The 15,247-nt window shown below is 47.6% G+C and overlaps 39 non-coding genes and 7 pseudogenes across 39 annotated transcripts; all 46 read left to right on the forward strand.

Moving 5' to 3' along the window:
• The first annotated feature begins 132 nt into the window (after positions 1–132).
• LOC145146042 (5S ribosomal RNA) lies at positions 133–251 on the forward strand. Its single transcript, XR_013726992.1, has one exon. It is a non-coding gene; the product is annotated as a 5S ribosomal RNA (ribosomal RNA).
• A 238-nt stretch (positions 252–489) lies between these two features.
• Positions 490–608, forward strand: LOC145151163 (5S ribosomal RNA). The gene has a single exon (XR_013731933.1). It is a non-coding gene; the product is annotated as a 5S ribosomal RNA (ribosomal RNA).
• A 187-nt stretch (positions 609–795) lies between these two features.
• Positions 796–914, forward strand: LOC145149335 (5S ribosomal RNA). The gene has a single exon (XR_013730187.1). It is a non-coding gene; the product is annotated as a 5S ribosomal RNA (ribosomal RNA).
• Positions 915–1,135: 221 nt separating this feature from the next.
• Positions 1,136–1,254, forward strand: LOC145145509 (5S ribosomal RNA). Its single transcript, XR_013726478.1, has one exon. It is a non-coding gene; the product is annotated as a 5S ribosomal RNA (ribosomal RNA).
• A 226-nt stretch (positions 1,255–1,480) lies between these two features.
• LOC145150810 (5S ribosomal RNA) lies at positions 1,481–1,599 on the forward strand. Its single transcript, XR_013731622.1, has one exon. It is a non-coding gene; the product is annotated as a 5S ribosomal RNA (ribosomal RNA).
• Positions 1,600–1,828: 229 nt separating this feature from the next.
• On the forward strand, positions 1,829–1,947 carry LOC145153878 (5S ribosomal RNA). The gene has a single exon (XR_013734371.1). It is a non-coding gene; the product is annotated as a 5S ribosomal RNA (ribosomal RNA).
• A 228-nt stretch (positions 1,948–2,175) lies between these two features.
• Positions 2,176–2,296, forward strand: LOC145151443 (5S ribosomal RNA; annotated as a pseudogene).
• A 186-nt stretch (positions 2,297–2,482) lies between these two features.
• LOC145145675 (5S ribosomal RNA) lies at positions 2,483–2,601 on the forward strand. Its single transcript, XR_013726636.1, has one exon. It is a non-coding gene; the product is annotated as a 5S ribosomal RNA (ribosomal RNA).
• Positions 2,602–2,829: 228 nt separating this feature from the next.
• On the forward strand, positions 2,830–2,948 carry LOC145152655 (5S ribosomal RNA). The gene has a single exon (XR_013733183.1). It is a non-coding gene; the product is annotated as a 5S ribosomal RNA (ribosomal RNA).
• A 229-nt stretch (positions 2,949–3,177) lies between these two features.
• On the forward strand, positions 3,178–3,297 carry LOC145151228 (5S ribosomal RNA). Its single transcript, XR_013731991.1, has one exon. It is a non-coding gene; the product is annotated as a 5S ribosomal RNA (ribosomal RNA).
• Positions 3,298–3,483: 186 nt separating this feature from the next.
• LOC145146651 (5S ribosomal RNA) lies at positions 3,484–3,602 on the forward strand. The gene has a single exon (XR_013727585.1). It is a non-coding gene; the product is annotated as a 5S ribosomal RNA (ribosomal RNA).
• A 222-nt stretch (positions 3,603–3,824) lies between these two features.
• On the forward strand, positions 3,825–3,945 carry LOC145151422 (5S ribosomal RNA; annotated as a pseudogene).
• Positions 3,946–4,131: 186 nt separating this feature from the next.
• On the forward strand, positions 4,132–4,250 carry LOC145145676 (5S ribosomal RNA). Its single transcript, XR_013726637.1, has one exon. It is a non-coding gene; the product is annotated as a 5S ribosomal RNA (ribosomal RNA).
• Positions 4,251–4,478: 228 nt separating this feature from the next.
• Positions 4,479–4,597, forward strand: LOC145152656 (5S ribosomal RNA). Its single transcript, XR_013733184.1, has one exon. It is a non-coding gene; the product is annotated as a 5S ribosomal RNA (ribosomal RNA).
• A 228-nt stretch (positions 4,598–4,825) lies between these two features.
• On the forward strand, positions 4,826–4,945 carry LOC145151041 (5S ribosomal RNA). The gene has a single exon (XR_013731839.1). It is a non-coding gene; the product is annotated as a 5S ribosomal RNA (ribosomal RNA).
• A 186-nt stretch (positions 4,946–5,131) lies between these two features.
• On the forward strand, positions 5,132–5,250 carry LOC145147154 (5S ribosomal RNA). Its single transcript, XR_013728067.1, has one exon. It is a non-coding gene; the product is annotated as a 5S ribosomal RNA (ribosomal RNA).
• Positions 5,251–5,471: 221 nt separating this feature from the next.
• Positions 5,472–5,592, forward strand: LOC145151423 (5S ribosomal RNA; annotated as a pseudogene).
• Positions 5,593–5,778: 186 nt separating this feature from the next.
• On the forward strand, positions 5,779–5,897 carry LOC145145677 (5S ribosomal RNA). The gene has a single exon (XR_013726638.1). It is a non-coding gene; the product is annotated as a 5S ribosomal RNA (ribosomal RNA).
• A 228-nt stretch (positions 5,898–6,125) lies between these two features.
• LOC145152657 (5S ribosomal RNA) lies at positions 6,126–6,244 on the forward strand. The gene has a single exon (XR_013733185.1). It is a non-coding gene; the product is annotated as a 5S ribosomal RNA (ribosomal RNA).
• A 228-nt stretch (positions 6,245–6,472) lies between these two features.
• Positions 6,473–6,592, forward strand: LOC145151042 (5S ribosomal RNA). The gene has a single exon (XR_013731840.1). It is a non-coding gene; the product is annotated as a 5S ribosomal RNA (ribosomal RNA).
• Positions 6,593–6,778: 186 nt separating this feature from the next.
• LOC145147155 (5S ribosomal RNA) lies at positions 6,779–6,897 on the forward strand. The gene has a single exon (XR_013728068.1). It is a non-coding gene; the product is annotated as a 5S ribosomal RNA (ribosomal RNA).
• A 221-nt stretch (positions 6,898–7,118) lies between these two features.
• LOC145151424 (5S ribosomal RNA) lies at positions 7,119–7,239 on the forward strand (annotated as a pseudogene).
• Positions 7,240–7,425: 186 nt separating this feature from the next.
• LOC145145678 (5S ribosomal RNA) lies at positions 7,426–7,544 on the forward strand. Its single transcript, XR_013726639.1, has one exon. It is a non-coding gene; the product is annotated as a 5S ribosomal RNA (ribosomal RNA).
• A 228-nt stretch (positions 7,545–7,772) lies between these two features.
• LOC145152658 (5S ribosomal RNA) lies at positions 7,773–7,891 on the forward strand. Its single transcript, XR_013733186.1, has one exon. It is a non-coding gene; the product is annotated as a 5S ribosomal RNA (ribosomal RNA).
• A 230-nt stretch (positions 7,892–8,121) lies between these two features.
• On the forward strand, positions 8,122–8,240 carry LOC145153879 (5S ribosomal RNA). Its single transcript, XR_013734372.1, has one exon. It is a non-coding gene; the product is annotated as a 5S ribosomal RNA (ribosomal RNA).
• A 228-nt stretch (positions 8,241–8,468) lies between these two features.
• On the forward strand, positions 8,469–8,589 carry LOC145151445 (5S ribosomal RNA; annotated as a pseudogene).
• A 186-nt stretch (positions 8,590–8,775) lies between these two features.
• On the forward strand, positions 8,776–8,894 carry LOC145145679 (5S ribosomal RNA). The gene has a single exon (XR_013726640.1). It is a non-coding gene; the product is annotated as a 5S ribosomal RNA (ribosomal RNA).
• Positions 8,895–9,122: 228 nt separating this feature from the next.
• Positions 9,123–9,241, forward strand: LOC145152659 (5S ribosomal RNA). Its single transcript, XR_013733187.1, has one exon. It is a non-coding gene; the product is annotated as a 5S ribosomal RNA (ribosomal RNA).
• Positions 9,242–9,468: 227 nt separating this feature from the next.
• Positions 9,469–9,588, forward strand: LOC145151043 (5S ribosomal RNA). The gene has a single exon (XR_013731841.1). It is a non-coding gene; the product is annotated as a 5S ribosomal RNA (ribosomal RNA).
• Positions 9,589–9,773: 185 nt separating this feature from the next.
• Positions 9,774–9,892, forward strand: LOC145147517 (5S ribosomal RNA). The gene has a single exon (XR_013728417.1). It is a non-coding gene; the product is annotated as a 5S ribosomal RNA (ribosomal RNA).
• Positions 9,893–10,114: 222 nt separating this feature from the next.
• LOC145151425 (5S ribosomal RNA) lies at positions 10,115–10,235 on the forward strand (annotated as a pseudogene).
• Positions 10,236–10,421: 186 nt separating this feature from the next.
• On the forward strand, positions 10,422–10,540 carry LOC145145681 (5S ribosomal RNA). Its single transcript, XR_013726642.1, has one exon. It is a non-coding gene; the product is annotated as a 5S ribosomal RNA (ribosomal RNA).
• Positions 10,541–10,760: 220 nt separating this feature from the next.
• Positions 10,761–10,879, forward strand: LOC145152661 (5S ribosomal RNA). The gene has a single exon (XR_013733188.1). It is a non-coding gene; the product is annotated as a 5S ribosomal RNA (ribosomal RNA).
• A 228-nt stretch (positions 10,880–11,107) lies between these two features.
• On the forward strand, positions 11,108–11,227 carry LOC145151044 (5S ribosomal RNA). The gene has a single exon (XR_013731842.1). It is a non-coding gene; the product is annotated as a 5S ribosomal RNA (ribosomal RNA).
• Positions 11,228–11,413: 186 nt separating this feature from the next.
• On the forward strand, positions 11,414–11,532 carry LOC145148309 (5S ribosomal RNA). The gene has a single exon (XR_013729199.1). It is a non-coding gene; the product is annotated as a 5S ribosomal RNA (ribosomal RNA).
• A 221-nt stretch (positions 11,533–11,753) lies between these two features.
• On the forward strand, positions 11,754–11,874 carry LOC145151426 (5S ribosomal RNA; annotated as a pseudogene).
• Positions 11,875–12,060: 186 nt separating this feature from the next.
• On the forward strand, positions 12,061–12,179 carry LOC145145682 (5S ribosomal RNA). The gene has a single exon (XR_013726643.1). It is a non-coding gene; the product is annotated as a 5S ribosomal RNA (ribosomal RNA).
• Positions 12,180–12,407: 228 nt separating this feature from the next.
• On the forward strand, positions 12,408–12,526 carry LOC145152662 (5S ribosomal RNA). Its single transcript, XR_013733189.1, has one exon. It is a non-coding gene; the product is annotated as a 5S ribosomal RNA (ribosomal RNA).
• Positions 12,527–12,753: 227 nt separating this feature from the next.
• On the forward strand, positions 12,754–12,873 carry LOC145151046 (5S ribosomal RNA). The gene has a single exon (XR_013731844.1). It is a non-coding gene; the product is annotated as a 5S ribosomal RNA (ribosomal RNA).
• A 186-nt stretch (positions 12,874–13,059) lies between these two features.
• LOC145146653 (5S ribosomal RNA) lies at positions 13,060–13,178 on the forward strand. Its single transcript, XR_013727587.1, has one exon. It is a non-coding gene; the product is annotated as a 5S ribosomal RNA (ribosomal RNA).
• A 222-nt stretch (positions 13,179–13,400) lies between these two features.
• On the forward strand, positions 13,401–13,520 carry LOC145151047 (5S ribosomal RNA). Its single transcript, XR_013731845.1, has one exon. It is a non-coding gene; the product is annotated as a 5S ribosomal RNA (ribosomal RNA).
• Positions 13,521–13,705: 185 nt separating this feature from the next.
• On the forward strand, positions 13,706–13,824 carry LOC145145683 (5S ribosomal RNA). The gene has a single exon (XR_013726644.1). It is a non-coding gene; the product is annotated as a 5S ribosomal RNA (ribosomal RNA).
• A 228-nt stretch (positions 13,825–14,052) lies between these two features.
• Positions 14,053–14,171, forward strand: LOC145152664 (5S ribosomal RNA). Its single transcript, XR_013733191.1, has one exon. It is a non-coding gene; the product is annotated as a 5S ribosomal RNA (ribosomal RNA).
• Positions 14,172–14,399: 228 nt separating this feature from the next.
• LOC145151048 (5S ribosomal RNA) lies at positions 14,400–14,519 on the forward strand. The gene has a single exon (XR_013731846.1). It is a non-coding gene; the product is annotated as a 5S ribosomal RNA (ribosomal RNA).
• Positions 14,520–14,705: 186 nt separating this feature from the next.
• LOC145146654 (5S ribosomal RNA) lies at positions 14,706–14,824 on the forward strand. Its single transcript, XR_013727588.1, has one exon. It is a non-coding gene; the product is annotated as a 5S ribosomal RNA (ribosomal RNA).
• Positions 14,825–15,045: 221 nt separating this feature from the next.
• Positions 15,046–15,164, forward strand: LOC145155727 (5S ribosomal RNA). The gene has a single exon (XR_013736156.1). It is a non-coding gene; the product is annotated as a 5S ribosomal RNA (ribosomal RNA).
• Positions 15,165–15,247: the final 83 nt, after the last annotated feature.

A 15,247-nucleotide genomic window follows, 5' to 3' on the forward strand; every position in this document is an offset into this window, starting at 1 on the left:
CTTCATGGTTGATGGTTTTCGTATTTTTGGAACGGAGCCGATCGGTCACGTGGGTCCCACGCCTCGCGTACGAAAACAAAGGAGGTTCTGCGTCTTTTAAGACATAAAAGCAATAAGCACGGATAGTATTTCGGGTGTGATCATAGCAGCACTATAGCACCGGATCCCATCAGAACTCCGCAGTTAAGCGTGCTTGGGCGAGAGTAGTACTAGGATGGGTGACCCCCTGGGAAGTCCTCGTGTTGCACCCCCCCCCTTCTTTTTTCGTTGCCCGTTTGCGTTTTTTTAAATTTTTCGTGCGGTTTTTTTTTGTTTTTTTTTTTCTTTCTTGCTATTTCTATGCTCGGGTGGCCACCGCTTCATGGTTGATGGTTTTCGTATTTTTGGAACGGAGCCGATCGGTAACTTGGGTCCCACGCCTCGCGTACGAAAACAAAGGAGGTTCTGCGTCTTTTAAGACATAAAAGCAATAAGCATGGATAGTATTTCGGGTGCGATCATACCAGCACTAATGCATCGGATCCCATCAGAACTCCGCAGTTAAGCGTGCTTGGGCGAGAGTAGTACTAGGATGGGTGACCCCTGGGAAGTCCTCGTGTTTACGTGCGGTTTTTTTTTTGTTTTTTTTTCTTTCTTGCTATTTCTATGCTCGGGTGGCCACCGCTTCATGGTTGATGGTTTTCGTATTTTTGGAACGGAGCCGATCCGTCACGTGAGTCCCACGCCTCGCGTACGAAAACAAAGGAGGTTCTGTGTCTTTTAAGACATAAAAGCAATAAGCATGGATAGTATTTCGGGTGCGATCATACCAGCACTAATGCACCGGATCCCATAAGAACTCCGCAGTTATGCGTGCTTGGGCGAGAGTAGTACTAGGATGGGTGAACCCCTGGGAAGTCCTCGTGTTGCACCCCCCCTTTTTCGTTGCCCGTTTGCGTTTTTTTTAATTTTACGCGCGACTTTTTTTTTCTTTCTTGCTATTTCTATGCTCGGGTGGCCTCCGTTTCATGGTTCATGGTTTTCGTATTTTTGGAACGGAGCCGATCGGTCACGTGGGTCCCACGCCTCGCGTACGAAAACAAAGGAGGTTCTGCGTCTTTTAAGACATAAAAGCAATAAGCATGGACAGTATTTCGGGTGCGATCATACCAGCACTAATGCACCGGATCCCATCAGAACTCCGCAGTTAAGCGTGCTTGGGCGACAGTAGTACTAGGATGGGTGACCCCCTGGGAAGTCCTCGTGTTGCACCCCCCCTTTTTCGTTGCCCGTTTGCGTTTTTTTAGATTTTACATGCGGTTTTTTTTTTTTTTTCTTTCTTGCTATTTCTATGGTCGGGTGGCCTCCGCTTCATGGTTCATGGTTTTCGTATTTTTGGAACGGAGCCGATCGGTCACGTGCGTCCCACGCCTCGCGTACGAAAACAAAGGAGGTTCTGCGTCTTTTAAAACATAAAAGCAATAAGCATTAATAGTATTTCAGGTGCGATCATACCAGGACTAATGCACCGGATCCCATAAGAACTCCGCAGTCATGCATGCTTGGGCGAGAGTAGTACTAGGATGGGTGACCCCCTGGGAAGTCCTCGTGTTGCACCCCCCTTTTTCGTTGCCCGTTTGCGTTTTTTTAGATTTTACGTGCGGTTTTTATTTGTTTTTTTTTCTTTCTTGCTATTTCTATGCTCGGGTGGCCTCCGTTTCATGGTTCATGGTTTTCGTATTTTTGGAACGGAGCCGATCGGTCACGTGGGTCCCACGCCTCGCGTACGAAAACAAAGGAGGTTCTGCGTCTTTTAAGACATAAAAGCAATAAGCATGGATAGTATTTCGGGTGCGATCATACCAGCACTAATGCACCGGATCCCATCAGAACTCCGCAGTTAAGCGTGCTTGGGCGAGAGTAGTACTAGGATGGGCGACCCCCTGGGAAGTCCTCGTGTTGCACCCCCCCTTTTTCGTTGTCCGTTTGCGTTTTTTTAGATTTTAAATGCGGTTTTTTTTGTTTTTTTTCTTTCTTGCTATTTCTATGGTCGGGTGGCCTCCGCTTCATGGTTCATGGTTTTCGTATTTTTGGAACGGAGCCGATCGGTCACGTGGGTCCCACGCCTCGCGTACGAAAACAAAGGAGGTTCTGCGTCTTTTAAGACATAAAAGCAATAAGCATTGATAGTATTTCAGGTGCGGACATACCAGGACTAATGCACCGGATCCCATCAGAACTTCGCAGTTAACCGTGCTTGGGCGAGAATAGTACTAGGATGGGTGACCCCCTTGGGAAGTCCTCGTGTTTACGTGCGATTTTTTTTTGTTTTTTGTTCTTTCTTGCTATTTCTATGCTCGGGTGGCCACCGCTTCATGGTTGATGGTTTTCGTATTTTTGGAACGGAGCCGATCGGTCACGTGGGTCCCACGCCTCGCGTACGAAAACAAAGGAGGTTCTGCGTCTTTTAAGACATAAAAGCAATAAGCATGGATAGTATTTCGGGTGCGATCATACCAGCACTAATGCACCGGATCCCATCAGAACTCCGCAGTTAAGCGTGCTTGGGCGAGAGTAGTACTAGGATCGGTGACCCCCTGGGAAGTCCTCGTGTTGCACCCCCCTTTTTCGTTGCCCGTTTGCGTTTTTTTAGATTTTACGTGCGGCTTTTTTTGTTTTTTTTTCTTTCTTGCTATTTCTATGCTCGGGTGGCCTCCGTTTCATGGTTCATGGTCTTCGTATTTTTGGAACGCAGCCGATCGGTCACGTGGGTCCCACGCCTCGCGTACGAAAACAAAGGAGGTTCTGCCTCTTTTAAGACATACAAGCAATAAGCATGGATAGTATTTCGGGTGCGATCATACCAGCACTAATGCACCGGATCCCATCAGAACTCCGCAGTTAAGCGTGCTTGGGCGAGAGTAGTACTAGGGTGGGTGACCCCCTGGGAAGTCCTCGTGTTGCACCCCCTTTTTCGTTGTCCGTTTGCGTTTTTTTAGATTTTACGTGCGTTTTTTTTTTTGTTTTTTTTTCTTTCTTGCTATTTCTATGCTCGGGTGGCCTCCGCTTCATGGTTGATGGTTTTCGTATTTTTGGAACGGAGCCGATCGGTCACGTGGGTCCCACGCCTCGCGTACGAAAACAAAGGTGGTTCTGCGTCTTTTAAGACATAAAAGCAATAAGCATGGATAGTATTTCGGGTGCGATCATACCAGCACTAATGCACCGGATCCCATCAGAACTCCGCAGTTAAGAGTGCTTGGGCGAGAGTAGTACAAGGATGGGTGACACCCTGGGAAGTCCTCGTGTTTACGTGCGGTTTTTTTTTGTTTTTTTTTCTTTCTTGCTATTTCTATGCTCGGGTGGCCACCGCTTCATTGTTGATGGTTTTCGTATTTTTGGAATGGAGCCGATCGGTCACGTGAGTTCCACGCCTCGCGTACGAAAACAAAGGAGGTTCTGTGTCTTTTAAGACATAAAAGCAATAAGCATGGATAGTATTTTGGGTGCGATCATACCAGCACTAATGCACCGGATCCCATAAGAACTCCGCAGTTAAGCGTGCTTGGGCGAGAGTAGTACTAGGATGGGTGAACCCCTGGGAAGTCCTCGTGTTGCACCCCCCTTTTTCGTTGCCCGTTTGCGTTTTTTTAGATTTTTACACGCGGCTTTTTTTTTTCTTTCTTGCTATTTCTATGCTCGGGTGGCCTCCGTTTCATGGTTCATGGTTTTCGTATTTTTGGAACGGAGCCGATCGGTCACGTGGGTCCCACGCCTCGCGTACGAAAACAAAGGAGGTTCTGCGTCTTTTAAGACATAAAAGCAATAAGCATTGATAGTATTTCAGGTGCGGACATACCAGGACTAATGCACCGGATCCCATCAGAACTTCGCAGTTAACCGTGCTTGGGCGAGAGTAGTACTAGGATGGGTGACCCCCTTGGGAAGTCCTCGTGTTTACGTGCGATTTTTTTTTGTTTTTTGTTCTTTCTTGCTATTTCTATGCTCGGGTGGCCACCGCTTCATGGTTGATGGTTTTCGTATTTTTGGAACGGAGCCGATCGGTCACGTGGGTCCCACGCCTCGCGTACGAAAACAAAGGAGGTTCTGCGTCTTTTAAGACATAAAAGCAATAAGCATGGATAGTATTTCGGGTGCGATCATACCAGCACTAATGCACCGGATCCCATCAGAACTCCGCAGTTAAGCGTGCTTGGGCGAGAGTAGTACTAGGATCGGTGACCCCCTGGGAAGTCCTCGTGTTGCACCCCCCTTTTTCGTTGCCCGTTTGCGTTTTTTTAGATTTTACGTGCGGTTTTTTTTGTTTTTTTTTCTTTCTTGCTATTTCTATGCTCGGGTGGCCTCCGTTTCATGGTTCATGGTCTTCGTATTTTTGGAACGCAGCCGATCGGTCACGTGGGTCCCACGCCTCGCGTACGAAAACAAAGGAGGTTCTGCCTCTTTTAAGACATACAAGCAATAAGCATGGATAGTATTTCGGGTGCGATCATACCAGCACTAATGCACCGGATCCCATCAGAACTCCGCAGTTAAGCGTGCTTGGGCGAGAGTAGTACTAGGGTGGGTGACCCCCTGGGAAGTCCTCGTGTTGCACCCCCTTTTTCGTTGTCCGTTTGCGTTTTTTTAGATTTTACGTGCGTTTTTTTTTTGTTTTTTTTTCTTTCTTGCTATTTCTATGCTCGGGTGGCCTCCGCTTCATGGTTGATGGTTTTCGTATTTTTGGAACGGAGCCGATCGGTCACGTGGGTCCCACGCCTCGCGTACGAAAACAAAGGTGGTTCTGCGTCTTTTAAGACATAAAAGCAATAAGCATGGATAGTATTTCGGGTGCGATCATACCAGCACTAATGCACCGGATCCCATCAGAACTCCGCAGTTAAGCGTGCTTGGGCGAGAGTAGTACTAGGATGGGTGACACCCTGGGAAGTCCTCGTGTTTACGTGCGGTTTTTTTTTGTTTTTTTTTCTTTCTTGCTATTTCTATGCTCGGGTGGCCACCGCTTCATGGTTGATGGTTTTCGTATTTTTGGAATGGAGCCGATCGGTCACGTGAGTCCCACGCCTCGCGTACGAAAACAAAGGAGGTTCTGTGTCTTTTAAGACATAAAAGCAATAAGCATGGATAGTATTTTGGGTGCGATCATACCAGCACTAATGCACCGGATCCCATAAGAACTCCGCAGTTAAGGGTGCTTGGGCGAGAGTAGTACTAGGATGGGTGAACCCCTGGGAAGTCCTCGTGTTGCACCCCCCTTTTTCGTTGCCCGTTTGCGTTTTTTTAGATTTTTACACGCGGCTTTTTTTTTCTTTCTTGCTATTTCTATGCTCGGGTGGCCTCCGTTTCATGGTTCATGGTTTTCGTATTTTTGGAACGGAGCCGATCGGTCACGTGGGTCCCACGCCTCGCGTACGAAAACAAAGGAGGTTCTGCGTCTTTTAAGACATAAAAGCAATAAGCATTGATAGTATTTCAGGTGCGGACATACCAGGACTAATGCACCGGATCCCATCAGAACTTCGCAGTTAACCGTGCTTGGGCGAGAGTAGTACTAGGATGGGTGACCCCCTTGGGAAGTCCTCGTGTTTACGTGCGATTTTTTTTTGTTTTTTGTTCTTTCTTGCTATTTCTATGCTCGGGTGGCCACCGCTTCATGGTTGATGGTTTTCGTATTTTTGGAACGGAGCCGATCGGTCACGTGGGTCCCACGCCTCGCGTACGAAAACAAAGGAGGTTCTGCGTCTTTTAAGACATAAAAGCAATAAGCATGGATAGTATTTCGGGTGCGATCATACCAGCACTAATGCACCGGATCCCATCAGAACTCCGCAGTTAAGCGTGCTTGGGCGAGAGTAGTACTAGGATCGGTGACCCCCTGGGAAGTCCTCGTGTTGCACCCCCCTTTTTCGTTGCCCGTTTGCGTTTTTTTAGATTTTACGTGCGGTTTTTTTTGTTTTTTTTTCTTTCTTGCTATTTCTATGCTCGGGTGGCCTCCGTTTCATGGTTCATGGTCTTCGTATTTTTGGAACGCAGCCGATCGGTCACGTGGGTCCCACGCCTCGCGTACGAAAACAAAGGAGGTTCTGCCTCTTTTAAGACATACAAGCAATAAGCATGGATAGTATTTCGGGTGCGATCATACCAGCACTAATGCACCGGATCCCATCAGAACTCCGCAGTTAAGCGTGCTTGGGCGAGAGTAGTACTAGGGTGGGTGACCCCCTGGGAAGTCCTCGTGTTGCACCCCCTTTTTCGTTGTCCGTTTGCGTTTTTTTAGATTTTACGTGCGTTTTTTTTTTGTTTTTTTTTCTTTCTTGCTATTTCTATGCTCGGGTGGCCTCCGCTTCATGGTTGATGGTTTTCGTATTTTTGGAACGGAGCCGATCGGTCACGTGGGTCCCACGCCTCGCGTACGAAAACAAAGGTGGTTCTGCGTCTTTTAAGACATAAAAGCAATAAGCATGGATAGTATTTCGGGTGCGATCATACCAGCACTAATGCACCGGATCCCATCAGAACTCCGCAGTTAAGCGTGCTTGGGCGAGAGTAGTACTAGGATGGGTGACACCCTGGGAAGTCCTCGTGTTTACGTGCGGTTTTTTTTTGTTTTTTTTTCTTTCTTGCTATTTCTATGCTCGGGTGGCCACCGCTTCATGGTTGATGGTTTTCGTATTTTTGGAATGGAGCCGATCGGTCACGTGAGTCCCACGCCTCGCGTACGAAAACAAAGGAGGTTCTGTGTCTTTTAAGACATAAAAGCAATAAGCATGGATAGTATTTTGGGTGCGATCATACCAGCACTAATGCACCGGATCCCATAAGAACTCCGCAGTTAAGGGTGCTTGGGCGAGAGTAGTACTAGGATGGGTGAACCCCTGGGAAGTCCTCGTGTTGCACCCCCCTTTTTCGTTGCCCGTTTGCGTTTTTTTAGATTTTTACACGCGGCTTTTTTTTTCTTTCTTGCTATTTCTATGCTCGGGTGGCCTCCGTTTCATGGTTCATGGTTTTCGTATTTTTGGAACGGAGCCGATCGGTCACGTGGGTCCCACGCCTCGCGTACGAAAACAAAGGAGGTTCTGCGTCTTTTAAGACATAAAAGCAATAAGCATTGATAGTATTTCAGGTGCGGACATACCAGGACTAATGCACCGGATCCCATCAGAACTTCGCAGTTAACCGTGCTTGGGCGAGAGTAGTACTAGGATGGGTGACCCCCTTGGGAAGTCCTCGTGTTTACGTGCGATTTTTTTTTCTTTTTTGTTCTTTCTTGCTATTTCTATGCTCGGGTGGCCACCGCTTCATGGTTGATGGTTTTCGTATTTTTGGAACGGAGCCGATCGGTCACGTGGGTCCCACGCCTCGCGTACGAAAACAAAGGAGGTTCTGCGTCTTTTAAGACATAAAAGCAATAAGCATGGATAGTATTTCGGGTGCGATCATACCAGCACTAATGCACCGGATCCCATCAGAACTCCGCAGTTAAGCGTGCTTGGGCGAGAGTAGTACTAGGATCGGTGACCCCCTGGGAAGTCCTCGTGTTGCACCCCCCTTTTTCGTTGCCCGTTTGCGTTTTTTTAGATTTTACGTGCGGTTTTTTTTGTTTTTTTTTCTTTCTTGCTATTTCTATGCTCGGGTGGCCTCCGTTTCATGGTTCATGGTCTTCGTATTTTTGGAACGCAGCCGATCGGTCACGTGGGTCCCACGCCTCGCGTACGAAAACAAAGGAGGTTCTGCCTCTTTTAAGACATACAAGCAATAAGCATGGATAGTATTTCGGGTGCGATCATACCAGCACTAATGCACCGGATCCCATCAGAACTCCGCAGTTAAGCGTGCTTGGGCGAGAGTAGTACTAGGGTGGGTGACCCCCTGGGAAGTCCTCGTGTTGCACCCCCTTTTTCGTTGTCCGTTTGCGTTTTTTTAGATTTTACGTGCGTTTTTTTTTTTGTTTTTTTTTCTTTCTTGCTATTTCTATGCTCGGGTGGCCTCCGCTTCATGGTTGATGGTTTTCGTATTTTTGGAACGGAGCCGATCGGTCACGTGGGTCCCACGCCTCGCGTACGAAAACAAAGGTGGTTCTGCGTCTTTTAAGACATAAAAGCAATAAGCATGGATAGTATTTTAGGGTGCGATCATACCAGCACTAATGCACCGGATCCCATCAGAACTCCGCAGTTAAGCGTGCTTGGGCGAGAGTAGTACTAGGATGGGCGACCCCCTGGGAAGTCCTCGTGTTGCACCCCCCCTTTTTCGTTGCCCGTTTGCGTTTTTTTAGATTTTAAATGCGGTTTTTTTTGTTTTTTTTCTTTCTTGCTATTTCTATGGTCGGGTGGCCTCCGCTTCATGGTTCATGGTTTTCGTATTTTTGGAACGGAGCCGATCGGTCACGTGGGTCCCACGCCTCGCGTACGAAAACAAAGGAGGTTCTGCGTCTTTTAAGACATAAAAGCAATAAGCATTGATAGTATTTCAGGTGCGGACATACCAGGACTAATGCACCGGATCCCATCAGAACTTCGCAGTTAACCGTGCTTGGGCGAGAATAGTACTAGGATGGGTGACCCCCTTGGGAAGTCCTCGTGTTTACGTGCGATTTTTGTTTGTTTTTTGTTCTTTCTTGCTATTTCTATGCTCGGGTGGCCACCGCTTCATGGTTGATGGTTTTCGTATTTTTGGAACGGAGCCGATCGGTCACGTGGGTCCCACGCCTCGCGTACGAAAACAAAGGAGGTTCTGCGTCTTTTAAGACATAAAAGCAATAAGCATGGATAGTATTTCGGGTGCGATCATACCAGCACTAATGCACCGGATCCCATCAGAACTCCGCAGTTAAGCGTGCTTGGGCGAGAGTAGTACTAGGATCGGTGACCCCCTGGGAAGTCCTCGTGTTGCACCCCCCTTTTTCGTTGCCCGTTTGCGTTTTTTTAGATTTTACGTGCGGTTTTTTTTGTTTTTTTTTCTTTCTTGCTATTTCTATGCTCGGGTGGCCTCCGTTTCATGGTTCATGGTCTTCGTATTTTTGGAACGCAGCCGATCGGTCACGTGGGTCCCACGCCTCGCGTACGAAAACAAAGGAGGTTCTGCCTCTTTTAAGACATACAAGCAATAAGCATGGATAGTATTTCGGGTGCGATCATACCAGCACTAATGCACCGGATCCCATCAGAACTCCGCAGTTAAGCGTGCTTGGGCGAGAGTAGTACTAGGGTGGGTGACCCCCTGGGAAGTCCTCGTGTTGCACCCCCTTTTTCGTTGTCCGTTTGCGTTTTTTTAGATTTTACGTGCGTTTTTTTTTGTTTTTTTTTCTTTCTTGCTATTTCTATGCTCGGGTGGCCTCCGCTTCATGGTTGATGGTTTTCGTATTTTTGGAACGGAGCCGATCGGTCACGTGGGTCCCACGCCTCGCGTACGAAAACAAAGGTGGTTCTGCGTCTTTTAAGACATAAAAGCAATAAGCATGGATAGTATTTCGGGTGCGATCATACCAGCACTAATGCACCGGATCCCATCAGAACTCCGCAGTTAAGCGTGCTTGGGCGAGAGTAGTACTAGGATGGGTGACACCCTGGGAAGTCCTCGTGTTTACGTGCGGTTTTTTTTGTTTTTTTTTCTTTCTTGCTATTTCTATGCTCGGGTGGCCACCGCTTCATTGTTGATGGTTTTCGTATTTTTGGAATGGAGCCGATCGGTCACGTGAGTTCCACGCCTCGCGTACGAAAACAAAGGAGGTTCTGTGTCTTTTAAGACATAAAAGCAATAAGCATGGATAGTATTTTGGGTGCGATCATACCAGCACTAATGCACCGGATCCCATAAGAACTCCGCAGTTAAGCGTGCTTGGGCGAGAGTAGTACTAGGATGGGTGAACCCCTGGGAAGTCCTCGTGTTGCACCCACCTTTTTCGTTGCCCGTTTGCGTTTTTTTAGATTTTTACACGCGGCTTTTTTATTTCTTTCTTGCTATTTCTATGCTCGGGTGGCCTCCGTTTCATGGTTCATGGTTTTCGTATTTTTGGAACGGAGCCGATCGGTCACGTGGGTCCCACGCCTCGCGTACGAAAACAAAGGAGGTTCTGCGTCTTTTAAGACATAAAAGCAATAAGCATTGATAGTATTTCAGGTGCGGACATACCAGGACTAATGCACCGGATCCCATCAGAACTTCGCAGTTAACCGTGCTTGGGCGAGAGTAGTACTAGGATGGGTGACCCCCTTGGGAAGTCCTCGTGTTTACGTGCGATTTTTTTTTGTTTTTTGTTCTTTCTTGCTATTTCTATGCTCGGGTGGCCACCGCTTCATGGTTGATGGTTTTCGTATTTTTGGAACGGAGCCGATCGGTCACGTGGGTCCCACGCCTCGCGTACGAAAACAAAGGAGGTTCTGCGTCTTTTAAGACATAAAAGCAATAAGCATGGATAGTATTTCGGGTGCGATCATACCAGCACTAATGCACCGGATCCCATCAGAACTCCGCAGTTAAGCGTGCTTGGGCGAGAGTAGTACTAGGATCGGTGACCCCCTGGGAAGTCCTCGTGTTGCACCCCCCTTTTTCGTTGCCCGTTTGCGTTTTTTTAGATTTTACGCGCGGCTTTTTTTTTCTTTCTTGCTATTTCTATGCTCGGGTGGCCTCCGTTTCATGGTTCATGGTCTTCGTATTTTTGGAACGCAGCCGATCGGTCACGTGGGTCCCACGCCTCGCGTACGAAAACAAAGGAGGTTCTGCCTCTTTTAAGACATACAAGCAATAAGCATGGATAGTATTTCGGGTGCGATCATACCAGCACTAATGCACCGGATCCCATCAGAACTCCGCAGTTAAGCGTGCTTGGGCGAGAGTAGTACTAGGGTGGGTGACCCCCTGGGAAGTCCTCGTGTTGCACCCCCTTTTTCGTTGTCCGTTTGCGTTTTTTTAGATTTTACGTGCGTTTTTTTTTTGTTTTTTTTTCTTTCTTGCTATTTCTATGCTCGGGTGGCCTCCGCTTCATGGTTGATGGTTTTCGTATTTTTGGAACGGAGCCGATCGGTCACGTGGGTCCCACGCCTCGCGTACGAAAACAAAGGTGGTTCTGCGTCTTTTAAGACATAAAAGCAATAAGCATGGATAGTATTTCGGGTGCGATCATACCAGCACTAATGCACCGGATCCCATCAGAACTCCGCAGTTAAGCGTGCTTGGGCGAGAGTAGTACTAGGATGGGTGACACCCTGGGAAGTCCTCGTGTTTACGTGCGGTTTTTTTTTGTTTTTTTTTCTTTCTTGCTATTTCTATGCTCGGGTGGCCACCGCTTCATGGTTGATGGTTTTCGTATTTTTGGAATGGAGCCGATCGGTCACGTGAGTCCCACGCCTCGCGTACGAAAACAAAGGAGGTTCTGTGTCTTTTAAGACATAAAAGCAATAAGCATGGATAGTATTTTGGGTGCGATCATACCAGCACTAATGCACCGGATCCCATAAGAACTCCGCAGTTAAGCGTGCTTGGGCGAGAGGAGTACTAGGATGGGTGAACCCCTGGGAAGTCCTCGTGTTGCACCCCCCTTTTTCGTTGCCCGTTTGCGTTTTTTTAGATTTTTACACGCGGCTTTTTTTTTCTTTCTTGCTATTTCTATGCTCGGGTGGCCTCCGTTTCATGGTTCATGGTTTTCGTATTTTTGGAACGGAGCCGATCGGTCACGTGGGTCCCACGCCTCGCGTACGAAAACAAAGGAGGTTCTGCGTCTTTTAAGACATAAAACCAATAAGCATTGATAGTATTTCAGGTGCGGACATACCAGGACTAATGCACCGGATCCCATCAGAACTTCGCAGTTAACCGTGCTTGGGCGAGAGTAGTACTAGGATGGGTGACCCCCTTGGGAAGTCCTCGTGTTTACGTGCGATTTTTTTTTCTTTTTTGTTCTTTCTTGCTATTTCTATGCTCGGGTGGCCACCGCTTCATGGTTGATGGTTTTCGTATTTTTGGAACGGAGCCGATCGGTCACGTGGGTCCCACGCCTCGCGTACGAAAACAAAGGAGGTTCTGCGTCTTTTAAGACATAAAAGCAATAAGCATGGATAGTATTTCGGGTGCGATCATACCAGCACTAATGCACCGGATCCCATCAGAACTCCGCAGTTAAGCGTGCTTGGGCGAGAGTAGTACTAGGATCGGTGACCCCCTGGGAAGTCCTCGTGTTGCACCCCCCTTTTTCGTTGCCCGTTTGCGTTTTTTTAGATTTTACGTGCGGTTTTTTTTGTTTTTTTTTCTTTCTTGCTATTTCTATGCTCGGGTGGCCTCCGTTTCATGGTTCATGGTCTTCGTATTTTTGGAACGCAGCCGATCGGTCACGTGGGTCCCACGCCTCGCGTACGAAAACAAAGGAGGTTCTGCCTCTTTTAAGACATACAAGCAATAAGCATGGATAGTATTTCGGGTGCGATCATACCAGCACTAATGCACCGGATCCCATCAGAACTCCGCAGTTAAGCGTGCTTGGGCGAGAGTAGTACTAGGGTGGGTGACCCCCTGGGAAGTCCTCGTGTTGCACCCCCTTTTTCGTTGTCCGTTTGCGTTTTTTTAGATTTTACGTGCGTTTTTTTTTTGTTTTTTTTCTTTCTTGCTATTTCTATGCTCGGGTGGCCTCCGCTTCATGGTTGATGGTTTTCGTATTTTTGGAACGGAGCCGATCGGTCACGTGGGTCCCACGCCTCGCGTACGAAAACAAAGGTGGTTCTGCGTCTTTTAAGACATAAAAGCAATAAGCATGGATAGTATTTCGGGTGCGATCATACCAGCACTAATGCACCGGATCCCATCAGAACTCCGCAGTTAAGCGTGCTTGGGCGAGAGTAGTACTAGGATGGGTGACACCCTGGGAAGTCCTCGTGTTTACGTGCGGTTTTTTTTTGTTTTTTTTTCTTTCTTGCTATTTCTATGCTCGGGTGGCCACCGCTTCATGGTTGATGGTTTTCGTATTTTTGGAATGGAGCCGATCGGTCACGTGAGTCCCACGCCTCGCGTACGAAAACAAAGGAGGTTCTGTGTCTTTTAAGACATAAAAGCAATAAGCATGGATAGTATTTTGGGTGCGATCATACCAGCACTAATGCACCGGATCCCATAAGAACTCCGCAGTTAAGCGTGCTTGGGCGAGAGTAGTACTAGGATGGGTGAACCCCTGGGAAGTCCTCGTGTTGCACCCCCCTTTTTCGTTGCCCGTTTGCGTTTTTTTAGATTTTTACACGCGGCTTTTTTTTTTCTTTCTTGCTATTTCTATGCTCGGGTGGCCTCCGTTTCATGGTTCATGGTTTTCGTATTTTTGAAACGGAGCCGATCGGTCACGTGGGTCCCACGCCTCGCGTACGAAAACAAAGGAGGTTCTGCGCCTTTTAAGACATAAAAGTAATAAGAATGGATAGTATTTCGGGTGCGATCATACCAGCACTAATGCACCGGATCCCATCAGAACTCCGCAGTTAAGCGTGCTTGGGCGAGAGTAGTACTAGGATGGGTGACACCCTGGGAAGTCCTCGTGTTTACGTGCGGTTTTTTTTGTTTTTTTTTCTTTCTTGCTATTTCTATGCTCGGGTGGCCACCGCTTCATTGTTGATGGTTTTCGTATTTTTGGAATGGAGCCGATCGGTCACGTGAGTTCCACGCCTCGCGTACGAAAACAAAGGAGGTTCTGTGTCTTTTAAGACATAAAAGCAATAAGCATGGATAGTATTTCGGGTGCGATCATACCAGCACTAATGCACCGGATCCCATCAGAACTCCGCAGTTAAGCGTGCTTGGGCGAGAGTAGTACTAGGATCGGTGACCCCCTGGGAAGTCCTCGTGTTGCACCCCCCTTTTTCGTTGCCCGTTTGCGTTTTTTTAGATTTTACGTGCGGTTTTTTTTGTTTTTTTTTCTTTCTTGCTATTTCTATGCTCGGGTGGCCTCCGTTTCATGGTTCATGGTCTTCGTATTTTTGGAACGCAGCCGATCGGTCACGTGGGTCCCACGCCTCGCGTACGAAAACAAAGGAGGTTCTGCCTCTTTTAAGACATACAAGCAATAAGCATGGATAGTATTTCGGGTGCGATCATACCAGCACTAATGCACCGGATCCCATCAGAACTCCGCAGTTAAGCGTGCTTGGGCGAGAGTAGTACTAGGGTGGGTGACCCCCTGGGAAGTCCTCGTGTTGCACCCCCTTTTTCGTTGTCCGTTTGCGTTTTTTTAGATTTTACGTGCGTTTTTTTTTTGTTTTTTTTTCTTTCTTGCTATTTCTATGCTCGGGTGGCCTCCGCTTCATGGTTGATGGTTTTCGTATTTTTGGAACGGAGCCGATCGGTCACGTGGGTCCCACGCCTCGCGTACGAAAACAAAGGTGGTTCTGCGTCTTTTAAGACATAAAAGCAATAAGCATGGATAGTATTTCGGGTGCGATCATACCAGCACTAATGCACCGGATCCCATCAGAACTCCGCAGTTAAGCGTGCTTGGGCGAGAGTAGTACTAGGATGGGTGACACCCTGGGAAGTCCTCGTGTTTACGTGCGGTTTTTTTTTGTTTTTTTTTCTTTCTTGCTATTTCTATGCTCGGGTGGCCACCGCTTCATGGTTGATGGTTTTCGTATTTTTGGAATGGAGCCGATCGGTCACGTGAGTCCCACGCCTCGCGTACGAAAACAAAGGAGGTTCTGTGTCTTTTAAGACATAAAAGCAATAAGCATGGATAGTATTTTGGGTGCGATCATACCAGCACTAATGCACCGGATCCCATAAGAACTCCGCAGTTAAGCGTGCTTGGGCGAGAGTAGTACTAGGATGGGTGAACCCCTGGGAAGTCCTCGTGTTGCACCCCCTTTTTTCGTTGCCCGTTTGCGTTTTTTTAGATTTTACACGCGGCTTTTTTTTTTCTTTCTTGCTATTTCTATGCTCGGGTGGCCTCCGTTTCATGGTTCATGGTTTTCGTATTTTTGGAACGGAGCCGATCGGTCACGTGGGTCCCACGCCTCGCGTACGAAAACAAAGGAGGTTCTGCGTCTTTTAAGACATAAAAGCAATAAGCATGGACAGTATTTCGGGTGCGATCATACCAGCACTAATGCACCGGATCCCATCAGAACTCCGCAGTTAAGCGTGCTTGGGCGAGAGTAGTACTAGGATGGGTGACCCCCTCGGAAGTCCTCGTGTTGCACCCCCCTTTTTCGTTGCCCGTTTACGTTTTTTTAGATTTTACATGCGGTTTTTTTTGTTTTTTTTCTTTCTTGCTATTTCTATGGTC

This window comes from Lactuca virosa, chromosome 1 (genome assembly GCF_052849685.1).
Source record: "Lactuca virosa cultivar CGN04683 chromosome 1, Lactuca_virosa_CGN04683_v6, whole genome shotgun sequence".
NCBI lineage: Eukaryota > Viridiplantae > Streptophyta > Magnoliopsida > Asterales > Asteraceae > Lactuca > Lactuca virosa.